The 13,005-nt window shown below is 42.7% G+C and overlaps 1 long non-coding RNA gene across 1 annotated transcript in view; it reads left to right on the top strand.

Annotated features, from left to right (window-relative positions):
• LOC146358992 (uncharacterized) overlaps positions 1 to 12,477 on the top strand; it is a 67,151-nt gene extending 54,674 nt beyond the window's left edge. Inside the window, exons 5-6 of the long non-coding RNA XR_014786439.1 lie at positions 8,096 to 8,363; positions 11,089 to 12,477. This is a non-coding gene — a long non-coding RNA (uncharacterized LOC146358992). The remainder of the gene's footprint in view (positions 1 to 8,095; positions 8,364 to 11,088) is intronic.
• Positions 12,478 to 13,005: the final 528 nt, after the last annotated feature.

The raw sequence follows: 13,005 nt of genomic DNA, 5'->3' as shown, positions 1-13,005 counted from the left end.
TCTGATGAGGCTTTACAAGTAGCTGAGGAAAGAAGGGAAGTGAAAAGCAAGGGAGAAAGGGGAAGATATATCCAACTGAATGCAGAGTTCCAGAGAATAGCAAGGAGAGACAAGAAGGCCTTCTTAAATGAACAATGCAAAGAAATGGAGGAAAACAACAGAATGGAAAAGACTAGAGATCTCTTCAAGAAAATTGGAGATCTCAAGGGAACGTTTTGTGCAAAGACGGGCATGATAAAGGACAAAGAAGGCAGGGACCTAACAGAAGCAGATGAGATTAAGAAGAGGTGGAAAGAATACACAGAAGAACTATACAGGAAAGATCTTCATGTCCCTGATAGCCATGATAGTGCGGTCACTGAACTTGAGCCGGACATCCTAGAGAGTGAAGTCCAGTGGGCCTTAGGAAGCATTAGTAACAACAAAGCTAGCGGAGATGACAGTATTCCAGCTGAGCTATTTAAAATCCTAAAAGATGATGCTGTTAAAGTGCCGCACTCAATATGCCAACAAATCTGGAACACTCAACAGTGGCCACAAGACTGGAAAAGGTCAGTTTACATTCCAATTCCAAAGAAGGGCAACGCCAAAGAGTGTTCAAACTACCGCACAATTGCGCTCATTTCACATGCCAGCAAGGTGATGCTCAAAATCCTACAAGCTAGGCTTCAGCAGTATGCGAACCGAGAACTACCAGAAGTACAAGCTGGGTTTCGAAGAGGCAGAGGAACTAGAGATCAAATCGCCAACATTCGCTGCATCATGGAGAAAGCAAGAGAATTCCAGAAAAACGTCTATTTCTGCTTCATTGACTACGCTAAAGCCTTTGATTGTGTGGATCACAACAAACTGAGGCAAATTCTGAAAGTGATGGGAGTACCAGACCACCTTACCTGTCTCCTGAGAAACCTGTACGAGGGTCAAGAAGCAACAGTAAGAACCAGAGATGGAACAACCGATTGGTTCAAAATTGGGAAAGGAGTACGACAAGGCTGCATATTGTCACCCTGCTTATTTAACTTATATGCAGAGTACATCATGAGAAATGCCGGGTTGGATGAATCAGAGGTCGGAATTAAGATTGCCAGGAGAATTATCAACAACCTCCGATATGCAGACGATACCACCCTAATGGCAGAAAGCGAAGAGGATCTAAAGAGCGTCTTGTTGAGGGTGAAAGAGGAGAGTGCAAAAGCTGGTTTGAAACTCAACATTAAAAAAACGAAGATCATGGCATCTGGCCCTATCACTTCCTGGCATATAGAAGGGGAAGAAACGGAAGCAGTGACAGATTTTACTTTCTTGGGCTCCAAGATCACCGCAGACGGTGACTGTAGCCATGAAATTAAAAGACGCTTGCTCCTTGGGAGGAAAGCTATGGCAAACCTAGACAGCATAGTAAGAAGCAGAGACATCACCTTGCCGACAAAGGTCCGTCTAATCAAAGCTATGGTTTTCCCAGTAGTAATGTATGGCTGTGAGAGCTGGACTATAAGGAAGGCTGAGCGCCGAAGAATTGATGCTTTTGAACTGTGGTGCTGGACAAGACTCTTACGAGTCCCCTGGACTGCAAGGAGGTCAAATCAGTGCATCCTAAAGGAAATCAACCCTGAGTGCTCATTGGAAGGACAGATTCTGAAGCTGAAGCTCCAATATTTTGGCCACATAATGCGAAGAGAAAACTCCCTGGAAAAGACCGTGATGCTGGGAAAGACTGAAGGCAAAAGGAGAGGGGGATGGCAGAGGATGAGATGGCTAGATAGCATCACTGATGCAATGAATATGAACTTGAGCACGCTCTGGGAGAGAACGCAGGACAGGAAGGCCTGGCATGCTATGGTCCATGGGGTCACGAAGAGTCGGACACGACTGAACGACTGAACAACAACAACAACAACATATTAAGCAAAATTGTGTACAAAAATGCATGTATTAGGAGAAATGTGCACAAAAAATGTGTATGAAGTTTCATGCAACTTTTTTTTTCCTCAGCGTTAGGTATGAATTGAAGTTAAGAATGGAAAAATTCTCAGAGTTTAGGACAACCCAAACTTATGATTGGAAGAATGAGAAACCAAGAGAAACCAAAACCAATAGATTTACCCATCCCTATTGAGCACCTCAGATTTATTATAGTTTATTTTACTTAATTCCCCAAATATGCTGAACTCTTTTCAAGAGTTATGCCTAGTTATGACAGCTCAGGATCCTTACAAAGCTTGCTTGCAAAGGAAAAGACTAGCCTGACCTTCACTAGATTGGTCTTGATCAAGGGAACCATAAATACTGCATAGACTCTCCTTGCTTGCAGAACCCCCTCCTGCAAAGATGTGGTCATTGCTGCCAGATCTGACAGCAGTTCATTAGGTGGTGCGTACACAGTGCAGGAGCACCCTAGGGCTGGATCATGTGTTAGATGTATTCCTCAACAGAAACTATTTCTGCTGTTACAGTGGCTGATCTTAGCACTGAGCCCTATTTTTTGCATGGAGATTGGTTCCTCTGGACTGGGACAAGTGCTTGTAGATTTTAGTTCATTCAAATACTAAAAGCGATGAGAGTGTCTGTCAAATGTAACTCAATAGCGTGCTGTGACCACTTTGCGCGACACAGTGCAGATAAAATTGATCATATCCATACCGACTTGGATGCCATAGTTGATACAGGTGTGGTGGATGTAACTTTGGCTCCTGCTTGTCCAGTTACAATAGAGGTTTTTCAAATTGTACAGCCTGAGGATGTGGACAGGATCCTTGGAGAAGTGAGCCCTACCACTTGTGTGCTGGACCCTTGCCCTTCCTGGCTTATAAAAGCAGCCAGTGGGGACTGGCTAAGTGGGTAAGGGCAGTGGTGTACACCTCTTTTTTTTTTTTTTTGGAAAACACTTTTTATTCTATTTTTAATCTTTATAAATGAAATAAACAATAGCAACAACCCAGTCATTATCTACAGTTTGCAGCAATACAGTATCTTAAGAGGACACGGCAATAACAAAAGCAAGAAGGAAAAAAAGGCGGGGGGAAAGAGAGAGGGAAAAGAAAAAATCAAAAGGAAGACAAGGGGGAAGAAAGCAAAAGAGGAAAAGAAAAAATATAAAAAGTTACTTCAAGGGATTAAATTTTAACTTCATTGCACACAGATTTCAAGTATTCTATTTAAAAATTATACCTATATCATTGCCATTATTACACTTCAGTACAGCATAGGTTGTTGTTGTTCAGTCGTTAAGTCATGTCCGACTCTTCGTGACCCCATGGACCATAGCACGCCAGGCCTTCCTGTCCTCCGCTCTCTCCCAGTGTGTGCTCAGGTTCATATTCATTCCATCGGTGATGCTATCTAGCCATCTCATCCTCTGCCGTCCCCTTCTCCTTTTGCCTTCAGTCTTTCCCAGCATCGGGGTCTTTTCCAGTGACTTTTCTCTTCGCATTAGGTGGCCAAAATATTTGAGCTTCAGTGTCCTTCCAATGAGCAATCAGGGTTGATTTCCTTTAGGATTAACTGATTTGACCTCCTTGCCTTCCAGGGGACTCGTAAGAGTCTTGTCCAGCACCACAGTTCGAAAGCATCAATTCTTCGGCGCTCAGCCTTCCTTATAGTCCAGCTCTCACAGCCATACATTCCTACTGGGAAAACCATAGCTTTGATTATGCGGACCTTTGTCGGCAAGGTGATGTCTCTGCTTCTTACCATGCTGTCTAGGTTTGCCATAGCTTTCCTCCCAAGGAGCAAGCGTCTTTTAATTTCATGGCTACAGTCACCGTCTGTGGTGATCTTGGAGCCCAAGAAAATAAAATCTGTCACTGCTTCCATTTCTTCCCCTTCTATATACCAGGAAGTGATGGGGCCAGATGAGATGATCTTAGTTTTTTTAATGTTGAGTTTCAAACCAGCTTTTGCACTCCCCACTTTCACCCTCAACAAGAGGCTCTTTAGATCATCTTCACTTTCTGTCATTAGGGTGGTGTCGTCTGCGTATCTGAGGTTGTTGATAATTCTCCTGGCAATCTTAATTCCGACCTGTGATTCATCCAACACGGTGTTTCTCATGATGTACTCTGCATATAAGGTAAATAAGCAGGGCGACAATATGCAGCCTAGGTAATCAACCTTAAATTTCAATATCATATCATCAGTCTTATAACACAGAAGGAAGCATACAATTCGTTTCCACTAAGCATATATTTCCCTTCAGTGAATATATAATAATAGAGCTTAAAAATTTAGCCAGCAGGTATTACTAATCAAAGTCTCATAATAATGAAAGTAATAATAATAGGAAAAAAAGAAAAGAAACAAAGAAAGGGATAAAAAATAATAACAAATCACTAATATATTTTATACTGTCTGTATTTTAAATAATGTCATTTCTGGATGGATATATATATATATATATATATATATATGAATGTGTACATATCTATACACACCCAAATAAAAATTTTATATGAAGTATGTCATATCTAATATAAAAAAGAAGAAAACAGGAATATATATAAACAATCCTCACTGGCATACCGCCCGGCCCTTATAGCCTAAACAAATCCAAAGAGCAATCTTGATTGAAGAATTCTCAGCTCATGAAGCTGGAAAAGATGTCTCCTGCATTTTGCTTTGTATGCCAGCCAACCAAGCCTCCGCCAATTCATGATTTAAATTTTTTTTCATCTGGCCTTCAAAAAAAAATACAAAATATAGCAGGATATTTGATATGATATTGTAAATTCATTTGTATTGCACGATTTCTTGCCTTGGTAAATTGCCTTCTTTTGTCAGCAATTTCTTTGGTGTAATCTGGAAATAGCATAGCTTTATCTTAATTTGGCCTCAAAAATGTCCTTTCATTTCTCTAGCCAAGTGCGGGATATGATTTTTTGTAGAAACTCTTGCAAATTGGACTATGACAGTTCCAATCCCATTGGTGCCATGAGCTGCACCTGGAACATGGTATGCATGCTCAATATCAAGTCAATAATCAGCTGGCAAAACAAGTAGCTCATGCAGAAATTTATCCAGGAATTTAGGCAGGCTTATCCCATCATGCACATCTTTAATACCCAGGTTGCGCAGATTTGCCCTGCGTGAATTTACCTCCAGTTGGGAGATTCTAGCAGACATGACATTATGACTGGGTTGCATTGTAGTTCCTTGCACATAAATCTGTTCTTGGAGGGCACTGACCTTCAGTTCCATTTTTTGTCAAGAGCTATTAATTAAATCCACAGCCCCTTGAAGGATAGTAATGGAATCTTGGATTGTGTCCAGCCTCTTATTTATTTATTTATTTCATTTCTATACCGCCCAATAGCCGAAGCTCTCTGGGCGGTTCACAAAAATTAAATCCAAACAACACACAATAAAACAATTTAAAATATACAGAACATTAAAACCAAATCTTAGCCTGTTCTGCTAGTTGAAAAGACAAAGTTTTTATCAAGGCCAGTACCTCCCCTACTGCAGGATCTTTAGAAGCCTTTAACGAAGGAGGGGTTGGGGGGGTCAGCGGTGGTCCAACAGTTTTCTTCCTTCCCTCTAATGCTGCCATCCCCCTCTTCCAAAGATAAGGCAGGCAGAAATAGTTAGAAACAAACAGTCACATAAACAATCACATAGACAGATTTTGCAGGTCCTCAGATGTTGTTATTTTCAATTCAAAATTACTAACTAAAACTGGTGCTCGTCAGCCCTGAGGTCTCCTCACTACGTAGGAGTTTCAAAACAACTTTGAGTAGATGACACTCCGGAAAAAAACTGACCTTAAGAGTCCAGCCCTTCTGCCACTTTGCAAAAGGAGTTGTTCTTCCAAGATCTTATCCAGATGGTACTCAAGCTTTCCCTTTTAATTCCAGGGAAAGATAAAAAAAAATTTCAACCTTTTTAAAGCTGTTTGAGGGGGCAACCTGCAGAGCCTCCGCAGAACACTTGCCAGAGCGACATGGCACCAACCAGATGTGCCGGTGTACACCTCTTTACGACAAGGAGTTACTCCGTCTTGCCTAAAGGAAATGGTGGCAAGAACTTCGATGTTTTTTAAAAACAAAACAACTCCCTGAACCCTTCTGTAATGGATAATTTCCAACCAGTCTCCAGTATTCCATTCTTGGTGAAGGTGTTGGCGCGTGTGTTGGCTTCTCAGCTCCAGGGATTTTTGGATGAGACTGATTATCTAGATCCAGTTCAATCTGGCTTCAGGCATGGTTACGGGACAGAGGCTGCTTTGGTTGCCTTGGTGGACAATCTACACTGGGAACTGGACAGGGGGAGTGTTGCCCCATTAGTTCTGCTGGACCTTTTGGCAACTTTTGATACCATTGACCATGGTACCCTTCTGGGGCTTCTGTCTGAGGTGGGACTGGGAGGCACGGTTATATGGTGGTTCCAGTCCTACTTGGAGGGGTGATCTTAGAAGGTGGTGCTGGGGGATTCCTGTTAGACGCCGTCGTTGTTTGCCTGTGGTGTCCCTCAGGGTTCCATCCTATCCCCCATGCTATTTAACATATACATGAAACCACTGGGAGAGATTGTCCAGAGTTTGGGGGTTTGGTGCCACCAGTATGCTGATGACACCCAACTCTATCCTTTCCATCTAAATCCAAGGAAGCTGTTCTGGTTCTAAATTGGTGCCTTATGTCGGTAATGGACTGGATGAGGGAAAACAAATTGAAGCTTAATCCAGACAAGACAGAAGTGTTCATGGTCAGTCAAAAGGCAGATTAGGGAATAGGTTGCAACCTGTGCTGGATGAAGTTACACTCCTCCTGAAGATTCAGGCTCACAGTTTGGGTGTACTTCTGGACTTCGCCTTGAACCTGGATGCCCATGTCTCAGTGGTGGCCAGGAGTGCATTTACATAACTGAGGCTAGTGTGCCAACTGTGCCCATTCCTAGAAACGTCTGATCTGGCCACAGTGACACATGCCTTAGTTACATCCCATTTGGACTACTGTAACGCACTCTACATGGGGCTGCCTTCGAAAACTGTTCAGAAATGCAGCCGGTCCAAAATGCTGTGGCCAGATTGCTGATCAGGGCCAGTTACAGGGAGCACATGACTCCCTTGTTACAGCAGCTTCACTGGCTACTGGTCTGTTTCCAGGCAGAATTCAAAGTGCTGGTTATGACTTATAAAGCCCTCTACAGCTTGGGACCAGGCTACCTGAAAGACTGCCATCTCCCATACGAACATGCCTGGTTCTTAAATCTTCTGGAGAGGCCCTTTCTTCGAGACTGCCACCATCAGAGGTGCATTTGGTAGTGACACAAGATAGGGCCTTTTTGGTGGCCACTCCTAGGCTGTGAACTCCCTCCCAAGGGAGGCTAGGGTTGCTCTCTCTCTGCTGTCTTTCCAATGGCAGGCAAAGACTACTTTATTCAAGAAGGCCTTTGGCCTGTTAGATGGGTCTATGGGTTAGATGCTGCTTTTATTCTGTAACTGTTATGTTTTAATTGTATTTCAGTGTGTTTTATTGTTTTAATCTATTTTAAATTGTTTTTGTAAGCTGCCTTGAGTGCCATTTTTTGGTAGAAAGGCAGGGTATAAAACTAATAAATAAATAAAAGTTGAAAAGCCAGGACTGCATGCTAAATATTTCTCTGTGGCTGGCCTTTAAAAAAATCTAATCTTTACTAGGAGAGTTCCTGTGGATTATTACTGAATAAAAAGGCCAAATGACTCAAATGGCTGAATAATACAGCAAAACTAATAGTGGTATATGTCAACATCAGATATTGCCTTAATGATACTCTTTGGAAGTCAGAACACAGTATCCCACCTTTATCATTGTAATCAACCGAACAAAGGCAAATGAGACAAGTTTGCAGCACATACATTCACACTAAGTCAAAGATTTGCTGAAGAACCTGAACATGTAAATCAGCATACCCCAACCGGGCAACCTCCAGATGTGTTGGACTACAACTCCCATCACCCCACCACCAGCATGGCTGGTGGGGATTATGGGAGCTGTGGTCCAACACATCTGGAGGGTGCCAGTTCGAGAAGACTGGTGTAAATGTTATTTATGATTGGATCACTTAATCTACTAATTGTCATTTGATTTATAGTTGTATTTCACTCTCTCTTTTGTCTCCTTAGGCAAGCATGGAGCCAGTTTACCTTGGGTTGGGAGATGCAGTTCCAAATTGTTCCTTAACTGCAAAACTCACTGGTTGACCTCCAGCAAGTTACAGTTCTCAGTGTAACCTTACGGAGTTGTTCAGAGTATAAAGTTACGTTATCAGTGGACATGGGAAGTTGCTACAGAAATTATTAATTACACATATGCGGTTGTCAGACATTAGGAAAATTAGATCCAGAAGTTCTAAAAATTAATAAAGACTTGCATGTGGTGGAGATACAAGAGGTAAGAAATTAGCCAATTGCAATGCCTCTCTTACTCTTCATTTTTCTCAAGTTTTTTTTTTTTTAAGAGAGCTTTAATTATCAACAAATGGCAATTAATTTCCTGTCATGTAAGGGTTGTACTGTAATAGCCCATCACCCTTTAGAAACAATGTTGACAGTACACGGCTCCTTTCAAAGATGAGAATTCGCTTTGCTATATACAGTTGTCATTGCAATTAACTTGGCCCTTTAATTATAACCAGATGGATGAATTGTTTTAATCACAGCTATATATCTCAACATCTTAACAGTAGTTTGTACATGTGACACAAAGTCAAGAACATCAAACAGACATTAAATGCTAGTGCAGGAACCTCGCCAGCCTCTAAGGGGAAGCTGTTGATCACAACCTGTCATTTTAAAAGGTTTGAAAATGCCAAGCAAACAATCAGGATTAGTGTCCTGAATATGGTTTATCAGCCCAGCTTTCCCCTTCTTGATAATTCATCTGTATCATTTGTTTAAATACTCTGCAGTACACGTAGCTCCAGCTCTATAATTACACAGCTTCAGGTATTGCCTTCTTCCTGCCTTTGAAATATTTGCTTTGAGGCTCTTCAGAAAAAGAAGATACAATGATTATTAGCGTGCTATTTGATGAGCGGTACAAAAAGAGGCAAGCCATAAAGCGATCCATCTTAAGTGCTCTGCCAAATGTGAAAACAGTTCAGAATGGCCACCAAGGAGAATGCTGAACCTCCCCTTGCCACCACCGGTTTTGGAATTTGCACACGCATTATATAGGGAAGGGCCCAGGTTTAATTCCTGGCACTTCATGAAAAGGATTGTAGGTAGCAGGTCTGGAGAGGCCTCCACCTAAGAATCCAGAGAGGCAGTGCCAGTGGCAGTTGGAGTAGCGGGGGTCTCTCTCCAACCATTTAGGCTGGTGGAACATTTGGAATTTTTAGAAACTCATGAGCACTGTCACAAAATGGCTGCCATAGTGGACACAGCCAGTCAGAAAACACCCATTTCACAGAAAGCTTGCCAGGTACTCTCCTCATAGAAACTAGTGAGCTTAAAAGACAAGTAACTTGCCCATGTTCCTGATCCCATAGTAGAAGTGAGGTCTGAGTCCCAAAACACAACTCCATTCCTTTGAACCCACAATTATCTCTCTTATTCAGGCTCAGTCATTGCCCCCAGTACTTCCACCCACCCCATACTCCCAACACACAAGATCCACTCACCTCAGATTCTCTTTCAGGAACACCCCACCCTGTAAACTCATTCACACTCCACAACCAGAACACACACACTGCACCCAAAACACATACACACAGGGACTCCCTCCTCTTCATCCCCCACAAGGTGTCCCTGATCTGGCTCAAAGCTCCACACACTTACTCTGAGGTTAAAAAAGAAAAAGAAAGCAAGGATCAGCTGCACACTACATATTTAATGTAGGGTGTAGTTTAGCCCTGAGAGATGGTGAGTTTCATGGCTGAGTGAGAATTTAAATACGAGTCTCCCAGGTCTTAGTCTGATACGCTAACTCCACTCTGGCTTTCTCAAACCTAATTTAGTTTTAATTAATACAATAACTAAAATTAAATTAGTCAATTTCATTTTATGATTGCATTAACTAAAATTAAATAGAAAGCAAATTAAATGTACTTTTAATATAGCATAACAGCTGCCTACCATAAGGGTGGGATGCCCAACTGCTGAAACCAGAGGGAAGGGGAGAAGGAGGGGAGGGGGAGAGCAAGGACCATGAAGATGGGCATCCTCACAAAATCAGGCTCCATTGCAACACACTGGTTCACGCAACACGACAACTCACACTCAACCCATACTCAAAGCTGAGTATGGATTGTCACTGAAACATGGGTGGTTGTGTTGTGTAAACCCAACTATGATAACAAACCATGGTTTGTTAACCATGAGCAACCCACAGTTCACAATAACCGTTGTGGGTTGTTTGTGGTTCACAAACCATGATTTGTTATTGTGGTTAACAAACCATGGTTTGTTAGCATGGCTGGGTTCACACAACACAACCCATGTTTTCAACAACCCACAGTTCACTGACATCCCACAGTCAACCCATACTCAACCTTGCTGGGGTTCCCTGAGCTGCTCAGAGATGTGCGGTATTTAGCGCACAAGTCGAGGTTGAACATTTCTACTCCTGTCCGTATGCCCTCCATCTGTGTTCTGAACTCCTCCTGCCCAAATGCTGGTTGCCCCCTGCCAGTCTCCCTCTCTTCTGGCTTCTCTCTTCTGCTCCTGTGACTACCTGCTGCCATCCTGTCTATTTTTACCAACATGCTCCCTCTGAAAGTCCCACTGTTATCATACCAGTGACTGCTGTTCTTTAGCCTGCCAGTTTGTCCCTCAAACTGTGCCCAACTCTAGCAGACTCTGAAAGTTGTCACCTTCTTGTATCTGGGGTGCTGCTAACATTCTGTGCTTGCTTCCATTATCTCCACTTCTCTTAGCATCAGGCCATGGCCGGGGTAGTTGTATGTAGAAGCCCTGTAATAGCTGGGGTGCCCACCTGCAAGCTTTTCTCCTCGTCTTGGTACCTGTTCCAGTGACAGAGACACCAGTGGCTGCTGTACTCAAAAATTTTGCTGCTGCCCACCACAGTGAGAGAAACTGTGCCCACATGCTTCTGCTTCTACTGTTTCAGTTGAGAAGGAAAAAACATAGTGTCCACATCTTGCTGTTTGTTTCAGTGCGAGAGACTAGCTGCTGACCCCACACTGATGCCAGCTACCTGAAAGGGGGAGACAGGCCATAGTGGCCCCATGCTGATGCTGCCTGCCTGAAAGAGAGAGATTAGTCGTCGTGTTTTCATGCTGATACTGCCTGCCTGACGGAGAGGCACTGGGCATCTTGTGACTTTATGCTGAAGTCATTAATGACTTGGTTCCTCTTATCTGAAGGAAAGTGGCTGGCCATTGTGACTTCATACTGAAGGTGCCTGCCTGAAGGAGAGAGACCGGATAATTTGGCCTCAAGCTGATGCTGCCTGCATGAAACAGGCCAATGTGCCTTCATGCTGATGCTGCCTGACTGAAGGAGAGAGAAACTGGCCAGTATACCTTCCCACAACTGCTTCCGCTGCGCTTCATGAAGTCACTATCCTTCATAACCACACATTGCCAACCACTTTCATGAGAAAGGGGCCTTTTGCATCTTGGACCAGACTGGATTTCTTAACTTTTTTTCTTTCTCATCCTCTCAAATGCAAGTTTCACCTCCTCAGGCCCCACTGTCCACCAAAGCTTTTTTGGGATGCCTACCCTCTGACTCGTCCCTACTGCCATTGATAGTGCCTCATATGCTATGTCTGGCTTTGTCATGCCAGTCATTTGTGTAATGAATGGGAGCCACTGGAGAGTTAGCAAGCACCATCTGAGGATGAGAAACCATCATAGAGCCAACTTGGGAAGGGTGGTAGGTATTCCCTTAGGGAGTAATGGGAAACTAAAATTAATTTGGCCGTACAAATGGAGATAAGAGAGCTGGCCATTCCACCAGCCCTGCTGAAGACCTCCCTCATGAAGACTCCTCCTCCCACAGACTACCCTACCTCACAAGATTGTTGTGAGGATAAATGAGTGGGGCAGCCATGTATACCACCTTGTGCTCATTGGAGGAAAGGGTGGGGCACTAAATAAATACAGAAATGCATACATCTATAACATGGAAAATAAAATCAAGATGTTCGGAGACTCTGAGATCTAGATTTTTTTTTTTATATTATTAGACAGAATCCTGGAATCTTTTGTATGATATGTTATTGGCTCTAATTGGGGTCACATTTGCTTCATACAATGTCACTTTTATGTATGTGTATATCTTTCCCTACTGTGAAATAATGTTCATGAGAAGTAACTACTTCCCTTGTTTGACAGAGAATATTGGTTTTTATAATATAAGTTTAACAGCTGAATGCTTTCCTCAGCTGATAAGAGTTTTAAAAATTGTGATCTCTCTCTCTCTCCCTCCCTCCCTCTCTCCCTCCCCCCTCCCTCTGACACAATCTACCTCCTTGAAAATATCTTCCAGAAACATATAATTTTCTTTAATAAATATATTTGCATTTTTGAACACCTGCTAGCTATTTTGCTGGATATATTTGTGTGTGTGTGTGTGTGTGTATGTGTGTATGTATATATATATATGTATGTATGTATGTGTGTATATGTATGTATGTATGTATCTATATCTATATCTATATCTATATCTATATCTATCTATCTCCCGCCTTTTTTCCTTCTTAAGGAACCCAAGGCAGCATACATAATCCTCCTCTCCATTTTATCCTCACAACAACAACCCTGTGAGGTAGGTTGGGCTGAGAGTCAGTGACTGGCCCAAAGTCACCCAGTGAGCTTCCATGGCTAACTAGAACCCGGATCTCCCAACTCCTAGTCCATCCCACTAGCCACTACACCATGGCCCATTTGTACTTGAGTACACTGTACTCACTTGTCTAAATAATTTGCAGGCCTGCAACTTTGCAGTAGAGCAATGTATGAAATAAAAGTGAGGATGGATAGACAGATAAATCTAGCCAGCGATAGGTTCCCCCCACCCTGCCCACTATATATATAGCAGGTAAAACATGTAGGTACGTTACATGA

Source organism: Heloderma suspectum, chromosome 1 (genome assembly GCF_057233095.1).
Source record: "Heloderma suspectum isolate Gila_16-S chromosome 1, 16-S_ref, whole genome shotgun sequence".
NCBI classification, from domain to species: Eukaryota; Metazoa; Chordata; class Lepidosauria; order Squamata; family Helodermatidae; genus Heloderma; species Heloderma suspectum.
This window is presented reverse-complemented; position numbering and strand designations above follow the sequence as displayed.